Below are 14,953 nucleotides of genomic sequence, written 5' to 3' on the forward strand. Positions count from 1 at the left end.
CGCCCGCGACAGGATATGCCCCAAAACACGACGTGGACACATCACATTTTCAGAAAGAAAACAGAACTGTTTTTTACTAAGTGCCTAGCTGTGGATTTTGGCCTCTAGCTCAGCCGGCACCTGGGGAAACCGAGGAAACCTGCGCATTTTTTAGAACTAGACACCTTGGGGAATCCAAGATGGGGTGACTTGTGGGGCTCTGACCAGGTTCTGTTACCCAGAATCCTTTGCAAACCTCAGAATTTGGCAAAAAAACACTTTTTCCTGTCATTTCGGTGACAGAAATTTCTGGAATCTGAGAGGAGCCACAAATTTCCTTCCACCCAGCGTTCCCCCAAGACTTGTGATAAAAATGATACCTCACTTGTGTGGGTAGGCCTAGCACCCGCGACAGGATATGCCCCAAAAACGACGTGGACACATCACATTTTCAGAAAGAAAACAGAGCTGTTTTTTGCTAACTGCCTAGCTGTGGATTTTGGCCTCTAGCTCTGCCGGCACATGGGGAAAGCTAGGAAACCTATGCATTTTTTAAAAGTAGACACCTAGGGGAATCCAAGATGGGGTGACTTGTGGGGCTCTGACCAGGTTCTGTTACCCAGAATCCTTTACAAACCTCAAAATTTGGCAAAAAAACACTTTTTCCTGTCATTTCGGTGACAGAAATTCCTGGAATCCGAGAGGAGCCACAAATTTCCTTCCACCAAGCGTTCCCCCACGTCTCCCGATGAAAATGGTACCTCACTTGTGTGGGTAGGCCTAGCGCCTGCGACAGGATATGCCCCAAAACACAACTTGGACACATCACATTTTCAGAAAGAAAACAGAGCTGTTTTTTGCTAACTGCCTAGCTGTGGATTTTGGCCTCTAGCTCAGCCTGCACCTGGGGAAACCTAGCAAACCTGTGCATTTTTTAAAACTAGACACTTAGGGGAATCCAAGATGGGGTGACTTGTGGGGCTCTGACCAGGTTCTGTTACCCAGAATCCTTTGCAAACCTCAAGATTTTGGCCAAAAAAAACACTTTTTCCTGTCATTTCGGTGAAAGAAAGTTCCGGCACCTGGGGAAACCTCGCAAACCTGTGCATTTTTTAAAGCTAGACACTTTGGGGAATCCATGATGGGGTGACTTGTGGGGTTCTGACCAGGTTCTGTTACCCAAAATCCTTTGCAAACCTCAAAATTTGGCAAAAAAAACACACTTTTTCCTGTCATTTCGGTGACAGAAAGTTCTGGAATCTGAGAGGAGCCACAAATTTCCTTCCACCCAGCGTTTCCCCAAGTCTTCTGATAAAAATGATACCTCACTTGTGTGGGTAGGCCTAGCGCCCGCAACAGGATATGCCCCAAAAACGACGTCAGAAAGAAAACAGAGCTGTTTTTTACTAAGTGCCTAGATGTGGATTTTGGCCTCTAGCTCAGCCGGCACCTGGGGAAACCTAGGAAACCTGCGCATTTTTTAGAACTAGACACCTCAGGGAATCCAAGATAGGGTGAATTGTGGGGCTCTGACCAGGTTCTGTTACCCAGAATCCTTTGCAAACCTCAAAATTGGGCAAAAAAACACTTTTTCCTGTCATTTCGGTGACAGAAATTTCTGGAATCTGAGAGGAGCCACAAATTTCCTTCCACCCAGCGTTCCCCCAAGTCTTCTGATAAAAATCATACCTCACTTGTGTGGGTATGCCTAGCGCCCGCAACAGGATATGCCCCAAAAACGACGTGGACACATCACATTTTCAGAAAGAAATCAGAGCTTTTTTTTACTAAGTGCCTAGCTGTGGATTTTTGCCTCTAGCTCAGCCGGCACATGGGGAAACCTAGGAAACCTATGCATTTTTTAAAACTAGACACCTAGGGGAATCCAAGATGGGGTGACTTGTGGGGCTCTGACCAGGTTCTGTTACCCAGAATCCTTTGCAAACCTCAAAATTTGGCAAAAAAACACTTTTTCCTGTCATTTCGGTGACAGAAAGTTCTGGAATCTGAGAGGAGCCTCAAATTTCCTTCCACCCAGCGTTCCCCCACGTCTCCCGAAGAATATGGTACGTCACTTATGTGGGTAGGCCTAGCGCCTGCGACAGGATATGCCCCAAAAAACAACGTGGACACATCACATTTTCAGAAAGAAAATAGAGCTGTTTTTTGCTAACTGCCTAGCTGTGGATTTTGGCCTCTAGCTCAGCCGGCGCCTCGGGAAACCTCGCAAACCTGTGCATTTTTTAAAACTAGACACTTAGGGGAATCCAAGATGGGGTGACTTGTGGGGCTCTGACCAGGTTCTGTTACCCAGAATCCTTTGCAAACCTCAAAATTTGGCAAAAAAAACCACTTTTTCCTGTCATTTCGGTGACAGAAAGTTCTGGAATCTGAGAGGAGCCACAAATTTCCTTCCACCCAGCGTTCCCCCAAGTCTTACGATAAAAATGTTACCTCACTTGTGTGGGTAGGCCTAGTGCCCGCGACAGGATATGCCCCAAAACGCGATGTGGACACATCACATTTTCAGAAAGAAAACAGAGCTGTTTTTTACTAAATGCCTAGCTGTGGATTTTGGCCTCTAGCTCAGCCGGCACCTGGGGAAACCGAGGAAACCTGCGCATTTTTTGAACTAGACACCTTGGGGAATCCAAGATGGGGTGACTTGTGGGGCTCTGACCAGGTTCTGTTACCCAGAATCCTTTGCAAACCTCAGAATTTGGCAAAAAAACACTTTTTCCTGTCATTTCGGTGACAGAAATTTCTGGAATCTGAGAGGAGCCACAAATTTCCTTCCACCCAGCGTTCCCCCAAGACTTCTGATAAAAATGATACCGCACTTGTGTGGGTAGGCCTAGCACCCGCGACAGGATATGCCCCAAAATCGACGTGGACAAATCACATTTTCAGAAAGAAAACAGAGCTGTTTTTTACTAAGTGCCTAGCTGTGGATTTTGGCCTCTAGCTCAGCCGGCACATGGGGAAACCAAGGAAACCTATGCATTTTTTAAAACTAGACACCTAGGGGAATCCAAGTTGGGGTGACTTGTGGGGCTCTGACCAGGTTCTGTTACCCAGAATCCTTTGCAAACCTCAAAATTTGGCAAAAAAACACTTTTTCCTGTCATTTCGGTGACAGAAATTTCTGGAATCTAAGAGGAGCCACATATTTCCTTCCCCCCAGCGTTCCCCCACGTCTCCCGAAGAAAATGGTACCTCACTTGTGTGGGTAGGCCTAGCGCCTGCGACAGGATATGCCCCAAAACACAACGTGGACACATCACATTTTCAGAAAGAAAACAGAGCTGTTTTTTGCTAACTACCTAGCTGTGGATTTTGGCCTCTAGCTCAGCCGGCACCTGGGGAAACCTCGCAAACCTATGCATTTTTTAAAACTAGACACTTAGGGGAATCCAAGATGGGGTGACTTGTGGGGCTCTGACCAGGTTCTGTTACCCAGAATCCTTTGCAAACCTCAAAATTTGGCAAAAAAAACACTTTTTCCTGTCATTTCGGTGACAGAAAGTTCTGGAATCTGAGAGGAGCCACAAATTTCCTTCCACCCAGCGTTCCCCCAAGTCTTCTGATAAAAATGTTACCTCACTTGTGTGGGTAGGCCTAGCGCCCACGACAGGATATGCCCCAAAACACGACGTGGACACATCACATTTTCAGAAAGACAACAGAGCTGTTTTTTGCTAAGTGCCTAGCTGTGGATTTTGGCATCTAGCTCAGTCGGCACCTGGGGAAACCTAGCAAACCCGTGCATTTTTTAAAACTAGGCACCAGGGGAATCCAAGATGGGGTGACTTGTGGGGCTCTGACCAGGTTCTGTTACCCAGAATCCTTTGCAAACCTCAAAATTTGGCAAAAAAAACACTTTTTCCTGTCATTTCAGTGACAGAAAGTTCTGGAATCTGAGAGGAGCCACACATTTCCTTCCACCCAGCGTTCCCCCAAGTCTCCCGATAAAAATGGTACCTCACTTGTGTGGGTAGGCCTAGCGCCCGCGATAGGATATGCCCCAAAACACGACGTGGACACATCACATTTTCAGAAAGAAAACAGAGCTGTTTTTTGCTAACTGCCTAGCTGTGGATTTTCGCCTCTAGCTCAGCCGGCACATGGGGAAAGCTAGGAAACCTATGCATTTTTTAAAACTAGACACCTAGGGGAATCCAAGATGGGGTGACTTGTGGGGCTCTGACCAGGTTCTGTTACCCAGAATCCTTTGCAAACCTCAAAATTTGGCAAAAAAACACTTTTTCCTGTCATTTCGGTAACAGAAATTCCTGGAATCCGAGAGGAGCCACAAATTTCCTTCCACCAAGCGTTCCCCCACGTCTCCCGATGAAAATGGTACCTCACTTGTGTGGGTAGGCCCAGCGCCTGCGACAGGATATGCCCCAAAACACAACTTGGACACATCACATTTTCAGAAAGAAAACAGATCTGTTTTTTGCTAACTGCCTAGCTGTGGATTTTGGCCTCTAGCTCAGCCTGCACCTGGGGAAACCTAGCAAACCTGTGCATTTTTTAACACTAGACACTTAGGGGAATCCAAGATGGGGTGACTTGTGGGGCTCTGACCAGGTTCTGTTACCCAGAATCCTTTGCAAACCTCAAGATTTTGGCAAAAAAAAAAACTTTTTCCTGTCATTTCGGTGAAAGAAAGTTCCGGCACCAGGGGAAACCTCGTAAACCTGTGCATTTTTTAAAACTAGACACTTTGGGGAATCCAAGATGGGGTGACTTGTGGGGTTCTGACCAGGTTCTGTTACCCAAAATCCTTTGCAAACCTCAAAATTTGGCAAAAAAAACACACTTTTTCCTGTCATTTCGGTGACAGAAAGTTCTGGAATCTGAGAGGAGCCACAAATTTCCTTCCACCCAGCGTTTCCCCAAGTCTTCTGATAAAAATGATACCTCACTTGTGTGGGTAGGCCTAGCGCCCGCAACAGGATATGCCCCAAAAATGACGTCAGAAAGAAAACAGAGCTGTTTTTTACTAAGTGCCTAGATGTGGATTTTGGCCTCTAGCTCAGCCGGCACCTAGGGAAACCTAGGAAACCTGCGCATTTGTTAGAACTAGACACCTCAGGGAATCCAAGTTAGGGTGAATTGTGGGGCTCTGACCAGGTTCTGTTACCCAGAATCCTTTGCAAACCTCAAAATTGGGCAAAAAAACACTTTTTCCTGTCATTTCGGTGACAGAAATTTCTGGAATCTGAGAGGAGCCACAAATTTCCTTCCACCCAGCGTTCCCCCAAGTCTTCTGATAAAAATCATACCTCACTTGTGTGGGTAGGCCTAGCGCCCGCGACAGGATATGCCCCAAAAACGACGTGGACACATCACATTTTCAGAAAGAAATCAGAGCTTTTTTTTACTAAGCGCCTAGCTGTGGATTTTGGCCTCTAGCTCAGCCGGCACATGGGGAAACCTAGGAAACCTATGCAGTTTTTAAAACTAGACACCTAGGGGAATCCAAGATGGGGTGACTTGTGGGGCTCTGACCAGGTTCTGTTACCCAGAATCCTTTGCAAACCTCAAAATTTGGCAAAAAAAACACTTTTTCCTGTCATTTCAGTGACAGAAATTTCTGGACTCTGAGAGGAGCCACAAATTTCCTTCCACCCAGTGTTCCCCCATGTCTCCCGAAGAAAATGGTACGTCACTTATGTGGGTAGGCCTAGCACCTGCGACAGGATATGCCCCAAAAAACAACGTGGACACATCACATTTTCAGAAAGAAAATAGAGCTGTTTTTTGCTAACTGCCTAGCTGTGGATTTTGGCCTCTAGCTCAGCCGGCGCCTCGGGAAACCTCGCAAACCTGTGCATTTTTTAAAACTAGACACTTAGGGGAATCCAAGATGGGGTGACTTGTGGGGCTCTGACCAGGTTCTGTTACCCAGAATCCTTTGCAAACCTTTAAATTTGGCAAAAAAAAAAACTTTTTCCTGTCATTTCGGTGACAGAAAGTTCTGGAATCTGAGAGGAGCCACAAATTTCCTTCCACCCAGCGTTCCCCCAAGTCTTACGATAAAAATGTTACCTCACTTGTGTGGGTAGGCCTAGTGCCCGCGACAGGATATGCCCCAAAACGCGATGTGGACACATCACATTTTCAGAAACAAAACAGAGCTGTTTTTTGCTAACTGCCTAGCTGTGGATTTTGGCCTCTAGCTCAGCAGGCACCTGGGGAAACCAAGAAAACCTGTGCATTTTTGAAACTAGATACCTAGGAGAATCCAAGATGGGGTGACTTGTGGGGCTCTGACCAGTTTCTGTTACCCAAAATCCTTTGCAAACCTCAAAATTTGGCAAAAAAAAAACTTTTTCCTGTCATTTCGGTGACAGAAAGTTCTGGAATCTGAGAGGAGCCACAAATTTCCTTCCACCCAGCATTCACCTAAGTCTTTTGATAAAAATGTTACCTCACTTGTGTGGGTAGGCCTAGCGCCCGCGACAGGATATGCCCCAAAACACGACGTGGACACATCACATTTTCAGAAAGAAAACAGAGCTGTTTTTTGCTAAGTGCCTAGCTGTGGATTTTGGCATCTAGCTCAGTCGGCACCTGGGGAAACCTAGCAAACCCGTGCATTTTTTAAAACTAGGCACCTAGGGGAATCCAAGATGGGGTGACTTGTGGGGCTCTGACCAGGTTCTGTTACCCAGAATCCTTTGCAAACCTCAAAATTTGGCAAACAAATACTTTTTCCGGACATTTCAGTGACAGAAAGTTCTGGAATCTGAGAGGAGCCACACATTTCCTTCCACCCAGCGTTCCCCCAAGTCTCCCGATAAAAATGGTACCTCACTTGTGTGGGTAGGCCTAGCGCCCGCGACAGGATTTGCCCCAAAACACGACGTGGACACATCACATTTTCAGAAAGAAAACAGAGCTGTTTTTTGCTAACTGCCTAGCTGTGGATTTTCGCCTCTAGCTCAGCCGGCAACTGGGGAAACCTAGAAAACCTGTGCATTTTTGAAAACTAGACACCTAGGGGAATCCAAGATGGGGTGACTTGTGGGGCTCTGACCAGGTTCTGTTACCCAAAATCCTTTGCAAACCTCAAAATTTGGCAAAAAAAACACACTTTTTCCTGTCATTTCGGTGACAGAAAGTTCTGGAATCTGAGAGGAGCCACAAATTTCCTTCCACCCAGCGTTTCCCCAAGTCTTCTGATAAAAATGATACCTCACTTGTGTGGGTAGGCCTAGCGCCCGCGACAGGATATGCCCCAAAACACGATGTGGACACATCACATTTTCAGAAGGAAAGCAGAGCTGTTTTTTGCTAACTGCCTAGCTGTGGATTTTGTCCTCTAGCTCAGCAGGCACCTGGGGAAACCTAGAAAACCTGTGCATTTTTGAAAACTAGATGCCTAGGAGAATCCAAGATGGGGTGACTTGTGGGGCTCTGACCAGGTTCTGTTACCCAAAATCCTTTGCAAACCTCAAAATTTGGCAAAAAAAACACTTTTTCCTGTCATTTCGGTGACAGAAATTTCTGGAAACTGAGAGGCGCCACAAATTTCCTTCCACCCAGCGTTCCATTAAGTCTTCCGATAAAAATGTTACCTCATTTGTGTGGGTAGGCCTAGCGCCCGTGACAGGATATGCCCCAAAACACGACGTGGACACATCACATTTTCAGAAAGAAAACAGAAAACAGAGCTGTTTTTTACTAAATGCCTAGCTGTGGATTTTGGCCTCTAGCTCAGCCGGCACCTGGGGAAACCGAGGAAACCTGCGCATTTTTTAGAACTAGACACCTTGGGGAATCCAAGATGGGGTGACTTGTGGGGCTCTGACCAGGTTCTGTTACCCAGAATCCTTTGCAAACCTCAGAATTTGGCAAAAAAAACACTTTTTCCTGTCATTTCGGTGACAGAAATTTCTGGAATCTGAGAGGAGCCACAAATTTCCTTCCACCCAGCGTTCCCCCAAGACTTCTGATAAAAATGATACCTCACTTGTGTGGGTAGGCCTAGCACCCGCGACAGGATATGCCCCAAAAACGACGTGGACAAATCACATTTTCAGAAAGAAAACAGAGCTGTTTTTTACTAAGTGCCTAGCTGTGGATTTTGGCCTCTAGCTCAGCCGGCACCTGGGGAAACCTCGCAAACCTATGCATTTTTTAAAACTAGACACTTAGGGGAATCCAAGATGGGGTGACTTGTGGGGCTCTGACCAGGTTCTGTTACCCAGAATCCTTTGCAAACCTCAAAATTTGGCAAAAAAAACACTTTTTCCTGTCATTTCGGTGACAGAAAGTTCTGGAATCTGAGAGGAGCCACAAATTTCCTTCCACCCAGCGTTCCCCCAAGTCTTCTGATAAAAATGTTACCTCACTTGTGTGGGTAGGCCTAGCGCCCGCGACAGGATATGCCCCAAAACACGACGTGGACACATCACATTTTCAGAAAGACAACAGAGCTGTTTTTTGCTAAGTGCCTAGCTGTGGATTTTGGCATCTAGCTCAGTCGGCACCTGGGGAAACCTAGCAAACCAGTGCATTTTTTAAAACTAGGCACCTAGGGGAATCCAAGATGGGGTGACTTGTGGGGCTCTGACCAGGTTCTGTTACCCAGAATCCTTTGCAAACCTCAAAATTTGGCAAAAAAACACTTTTTCCTGTCATTTCAGTGACAGAAAGTTCTGGAATCTGAGAGGAGCCACACATTTCCTTCCACCCAGCGTTCCCCCAAGTCTCCCGATAAAAATGGTACCTCACTTGTGTGGGTAGGCCTAGCGCCCGCGATAGGATATGCCCCAAAACACGACGTGGACACATCACATTTTCAGAAAGAAAACAGAGCTGTTTTTTGCTAACTGCCTAGCTGTGGATTTTCGCCTCTAGCTCAGCCGGCAACTGGGGAAACCTAGAAAACCTGTGCATTTTTGAAAACTAGACACCTAGGGGAATCCAAGATGGGGTGACTTGTGGGGCTCTGACCAGGTTCTGTTACCCAAAATCCTTTGCAAACCTCAAAATTTGGCAAAAAAAAACACACTTTTTCCTGTCATTTCGGTGACAGAAAGTTCTGGAATCTGAGAGGAGCCTCAAATTTACTTCCACCCAGCGTTCCCCTAAGTCTTCCGATAAAAATGTTACCTCACTTGTGTGGGTAGGCCTAGCGCCCGCGACAGGATATGCCCCAAAACACGATGTGGACACATCACATTTTCAGAAGGAAAGCAGAGCTGTTTTTTGCTAACTGCCTAGCTGTGGATTTTGTCCTCTAGCTCAGCAGGCACCTGGGGAAACCTAGAAAACCTGTGCATTTTTTAAAACTAGATGCCTAGGAGAATCCAAGATGGGGTGACTTGTGGGGCTCTGACCAGGTTCTGTTACCCAAAATCCTTTGCAAACCTCAAAATTTGGCAAAAAAAACACTTTTTCCTGTCATTTCGGTGACATAAATTTCTGGAAACTGAGAGGCGCCACAAATTTCCTTCCACCCAGCGTTCCATTAAGTCTTCCGATAAAAATGTTACCTCACTTGTGTGGGTAGGCCTAGCGCCCGCGACAGGATATGCCCCAAAACACGACGTGGACACATCACATTTTCAGAAAGAAAACAGAACTGTTTTTTACTAAGTGCCTAGCTGTGGATTTTGGCCTCTAGCTCAGCCAGCACCTGGGGAAACCGAGGAAACCTGCGCATTTTTTAGAACTAGACACCTTGGGGAATCCAAGATGGGGTGACTTGTGGGGCTCTGACCAGGTTCTGTTACCCAGAATCCTTTGCAAACCTCAGAATTTGGCAAAAAAACACTTTTTCCTGTCTTTTCGGTGACAGAAATTTCTGGAATCTGAGAGGAGCCACAAATTTCCTTCCACCCAGCGTTCCCCCAAGACTTGTGATAAAAATTATACCTCACTTGTGTGGGTAGGCCTAGCACCCGCGACAGGATATGCCCCAAAAACGACGTGGACACATCACATTTTCAGAAAGAAAACAGAGCTGTTTTTTGCTAACTGCCTAGCTGTGGATTTTGGCCTCTAGCTCAGCCGGCACATGGGGAAACCTAGGAAACCTATGCATTTTTTAAAAGTAGACACCTAGGGGAATCCAAGATGGGGTGACTTGTGGGGCTCTGACCAGGTTCTGTTACCCAGAATCCTTTGCAAACCTCAAAATTTGGCAAAAAAACACTTTTTCCTGTCATTTCGGTGACAGAAATTCCTGGAATCCGAGAGGAGCCACAAATTTCCTTCCACCAAGCGTTCCCCCACGTCTCCCGATGAAAATGGTACCTCACTTGTGTGGGTAGGCCTAGCGCCTGCGACAGGATATGCCCCAAAACACAACTTGGACACATCACATTTTCAGAAAGAAAACAGAGCTGTTTTTTGCTAACTGCCTAGCTGTGGATTTTGGCCTCTAGCTCAGCCTGCACCTGGGGAAACCTAGCAAACCTGTGCATTTTTTAAAACTAGACACTTAGGGGAATCCAAGATGGGGTGACTTGTGGGGCTCTGACCAGGTTCTGTTACCCAGAATCCTTTGCAAACCTCAAGATTTTGGCCAAAAAAAACACTTTTTCCTGTCATTTCGGTGAAAGAAAGTTCCGGCACCTGGGGAAACCTCGCAAACCTGTGCATTTTTTAAAGCTAGACACTTTGGGGAATCCAAGATGGGGTGACTTGTGGGGTTCTGACCAGGTTCTGTTACCCAAAATCCTTTGCAAACCTCAAAATTTGGCAAAAAAAACACACTTTTTCCTGTCATTTCGGTGACAGAAAGTTCTGGAATCTGAGAGGAGCCACAAATTTCCTTCCACCCAGCGTTTCCCCAAGTCTTCTGATAAAAATGATACCTCACTTGTGTGGGTAGGCCTAGCGCCCGCAACAGGATATGCCCCAAAAACGACGTCAGAAAGAAAACAGAGCTGTTTTTTACTAAGTGCCTAGATGTGGATTTTGGCCTCTAGCTCAGCCGGCACCTGGGGAAACCTAGGAAACCTGCGCATTTTTTAGAACTAGACACCTCAGAGAATCCAAGATAGGGTGAATTGTGGGGCTCTGACCAGGTTCTGTTACCCAGAATCCTTTGCAAACCTCAAAATTGGGCAAAAAAACACTTTTTCCTGTCATTTCGGTGACAGAAATTTCTGGAATCTGAGAGGAGCCACAAATTTCCTTCCACCCAGCGTTCCCCCAAGTCTTCTGATAAAAATCATACCTCACTTGTGTGGGTAGGCCTAGCGCCCGCAACAGGATATGCCCCAAAAACGACGTGGACACATCACATTTTCAGAAAGAAATCAGAGCTTTTTTTTACTAAGTGCCTAGCTGTGGATTTTGGCCTCTAGCTCAGCCGGCACATGGGGAAACCTAGGAAACCTATGCATTTTTTAAAACTAGACACCTAGGGGAATCCAAGATGGGGTGACTTGTGGGGCTCTGACCAGGTTCTGTTACCCAGAATCCTTTGCAAACCTCAAAATTTGGCAAAAAAACACTTTTTCCTGTCATTTCGGTGACAGAAATTTCTGGAATCTGAGAGGAGCCACAAATTTCCTTCCACCCAGCGTTCCCCCAAGTCTTCTGATAAAAATCATACCTCACTTGTGTGGGTAGGCCTAGCGCCCGCAACAGGATATGCCCCAAAAACGACGTGGACACATCACATTTTCAGAAAGAAATCAGAGCTTTTTTTTACTAAGTGCCTAGCTGTGGATTTTGGCCTCTAGCTCAGCCGGCACATGGGGAAACCTAGGAAACCTATGCATTTTTTAAAACTAGACACTTAGGGGAATCCAAGATGGGGTGACTTGTGGGGCTCTGACCAGGTTCTGTTACCCAGAATCCTTTGCAAACCTCAAGATTTTGGCCAAAAAAAACACTTTTTCCTGTCATTTCGGTGAAAGAAAGTTCCGGCACCTGGGGAAACCTCGCAAACCTGTGCATTTTTTAAAGCTAGACACTTTGGGGAATCCAAGATGGGGTGACTTGTGGGGTTCTGACCAGGTTCTGTTACCCAAAATCCTTTGCAAACCTCAAAATTTGGCAAAAAAAACACACTTTTTCCTGTCATTTCGGTGACAGAAAGTTCTGGAATCTGAGAGGAGCCACAAATTTCCTTCCACCCAGCGTTTCCCCAAGTCTTCTGATAAAAATGATACCTCACTTGTGTGGGTAGGCCTAGCGCCCGCAACAGGATATGCCCCAAAAACGACGTCAGAAAGAAAACAGAGCTGTTTTTTACTAAGTGCCTAGATGTGGATTTTGGCCTCTAGCTCAGCCGGCACCTGGGGAAACCTAGGAAACCTGCGCATTTTTTAGAACTAGACACCTCAGAGAATCCAAGATAGGGTGAATTGTGGGGCTCTGACCAGGTTCTGTTACCCAGAATCCTTTGCAAACCTCAAAATTGGGCAAAAAAACACTTTTTCCTGTCATTTCGGTGACAGAAATTTCTGGAATCTGAGAGGAGCCACAAATTTCCTTCCACCCAGCGTTCCCCCAAGTCTTCTGATAAAAATCATACCTCACTTGTGTGGGTAGGCCTAGCGCCCGCAACAGGATATGCCCCAAAAACGACGTGGACACATCACATTTTCAGAAAGAAATCAGAGCTTTTTTTTACTAAGTGCCTAGCTGTGGATTTTGGCCTCTAGCTCAGCCGGCACATGGGGAAACCTAGGAAACCTATGCATTTTTTAAAACTAGACACCTAGGGGAATCCAAGATGGGGTGACTTGTGGGGCTCTGACCAGGTTCTGTTACCCAGAATCCTTTGCAAACCTCAAAATTTGGCAAAAAAACACTTTTTCCTGTCATTTCGGTGACAGAAAGTTCTGGAATCTGAGAGGAGCCTCAAATTTCCTTCCACCCAGCGTTCCCCCACGTCTCCCGAAGAAAATGGTACGTCACTTATGTGGGTAGGCCTAGCGCCTGCGACAGGATATGCCCCAAAAAACAACGTGGACACATCACATTTTCAGAAAGAAAATAGAGCTGTTTTTTGCTAACTGCCTAGATGTGGATTTTGGCCTCTAGCTCGGCCGGCGCCTCGGGAAACCTCGCAAACCTGTGCATTTTTTAAAACTAGACACTTAGGGGAATCCAAGATGGGGTGACTTGTGGGGCTCTGACCAGGTTCTGTTACCCAGAATCCTTTGCAAACCTCAAAATTTGGCAAAAAAAACCACTTTTTCCTGTCATTTCGGTGACAGAAAGTTCTGGAATCTGAGAGGAGCCACAAATTTCCTTCCACCCAGCGTTCCCCCAAGTCTTACGATAAAAATGTTACCTCACTTGTGTGGGTAGGCCTAGTGCCCGCGACAGGATATGCCCCAAAATGCGATGTGGACACATCACATTTTCAGAAACAAAACAGAGCTGTTTTTTGCTAACTGCCTAGCTGTGGATTTTGGCCTCTAGCTCAGCAGGCACCTTGGGAAACCAAGAAAACCTGTGCATTTTTGAAAACTAGATACCTAGGAGAATCCAAGATGGGGTGACTTGTGGGGCTCTGACCAGTTTCTGTTACCCAAAATCCTTTGCAAACCTCAAATTTTGGCAAAAAAAACACTTTTTCCTGTCATTTCGGTGACAGAAAGTTCTGGAATCTGAGAGGAGCCACAAATTTCCTTCCACCCAGCATTCACCTAAGTCTTCCGATAAAAATGTTACCTCACTTGTGTGGGTAGGCCTAGCGCCCGCGACAGGATATGCCCCAAAACACGACGTGGACACATCACATTTTCAGAAAGAAAACAGAGCTGTTTTTTGCTAAGTGCCTAGCTGTGGATTTTGGCATCTAGCTCAGTCGGCACCTGGGGAAACCTAGCAAACCCGTGCATTTTTTAAAACTAGGCACCTACGGGAATCCAAGATGGGGTGACTTGTGGGGCTCTAACCAGGTTCTGTTACCCAGAATCCTTTGCAAACCTCAAAATTTGGTAAAAAAATACTTTTTCCTGTCATTTCAGTGACAGAAAGTTCTGGAATCTGAGAGGAGCCACACATTTCCTTCCACCCAGCGTTCCCCCAAGTCTCCCGATGAAAATGGTACCTCACTTGTGTGGGTAGGCCTAGCGCCCGCGACAGGAATTGCCCCAAAACACGACGTGGACACATCACATTTTCAGAAAGAAAACAGAGCTGTTTTTTGCTAACTGCCTAGCTGTGGATTTTCGCCTCTAGCTCAGCCGGCAACTGGGGAAACCTAGAAAACCTGTGCATTTTTGAAAACTAGACACCTAGGGGAATCCAAGATGGGGTGACTTGTGGGGCTCTGACCAGGTTCTGTTACCCAAAATCCTTTGCAAACCTCAAAATTTGGCAAAAAAAACAAACTTTTTCCTGTCATTTCGGTGACAGAAAGTTCTGGAATCTGAGAGGAGCGTCAAATTTACTTCCACCCAGCGTTCCCCTAAGTCTTCCGATAAAAATGTTACCTCACTTGTGTGGGTAGGCCTAGCGCCCGCGACAGGATATGCCCCAAAACACGATGTGGACACATCACATTTTCAGAAGGAAAGCACAGCTGTTTTTTGCTAACTGCCTAGCTGTGGATTTTGTCCTCTAGCTCAGCAGGCACCTGGGGAAACCTAGAAAACATGTGCATTTTTGAAAACTAGATGCCTAGGAGAATCCAAGATGGGGTGACTTGTGGGGCCCTGACCAGGTTCTGTTACCCAAAATCCTTTGCAAACCTCAAAATTTGGCAAAATAAACACTTTTTCCTGTCATTTCGGTGACAGAAATTTCTGGAAACTGAAAGGCGCCACAAATTTCCTTCCACCCAGCGTTCCATTAAGTCTTCCGATAAAAATGTTACCTCACTTGTGTGGGTAGGCCTAGCGCCCGCGACAGGATATGCCCCAAAACACGACGTGGACACATCACATTTTCCGAACGAAAACAGAGCTGTTTTTTACTAAGTGCCTAGCTGTGGATTTTGGCCTCTAGCTCAGCCGGCACATGGGGAAACCTAGGAAACCTA

The sequence above is a fragment of the Pleurodeles waltl genome, chromosome 5, assembly GCF_031143425.1.
Source record: "Pleurodeles waltl isolate 20211129_DDA chromosome 5, aPleWal1.hap1.20221129, whole genome shotgun sequence".
In the NCBI taxonomy this organism is placed as follows: Eukaryota; Metazoa; Chordata; class Amphibia; order Caudata; family Salamandridae; genus Pleurodeles; species Pleurodeles waltl.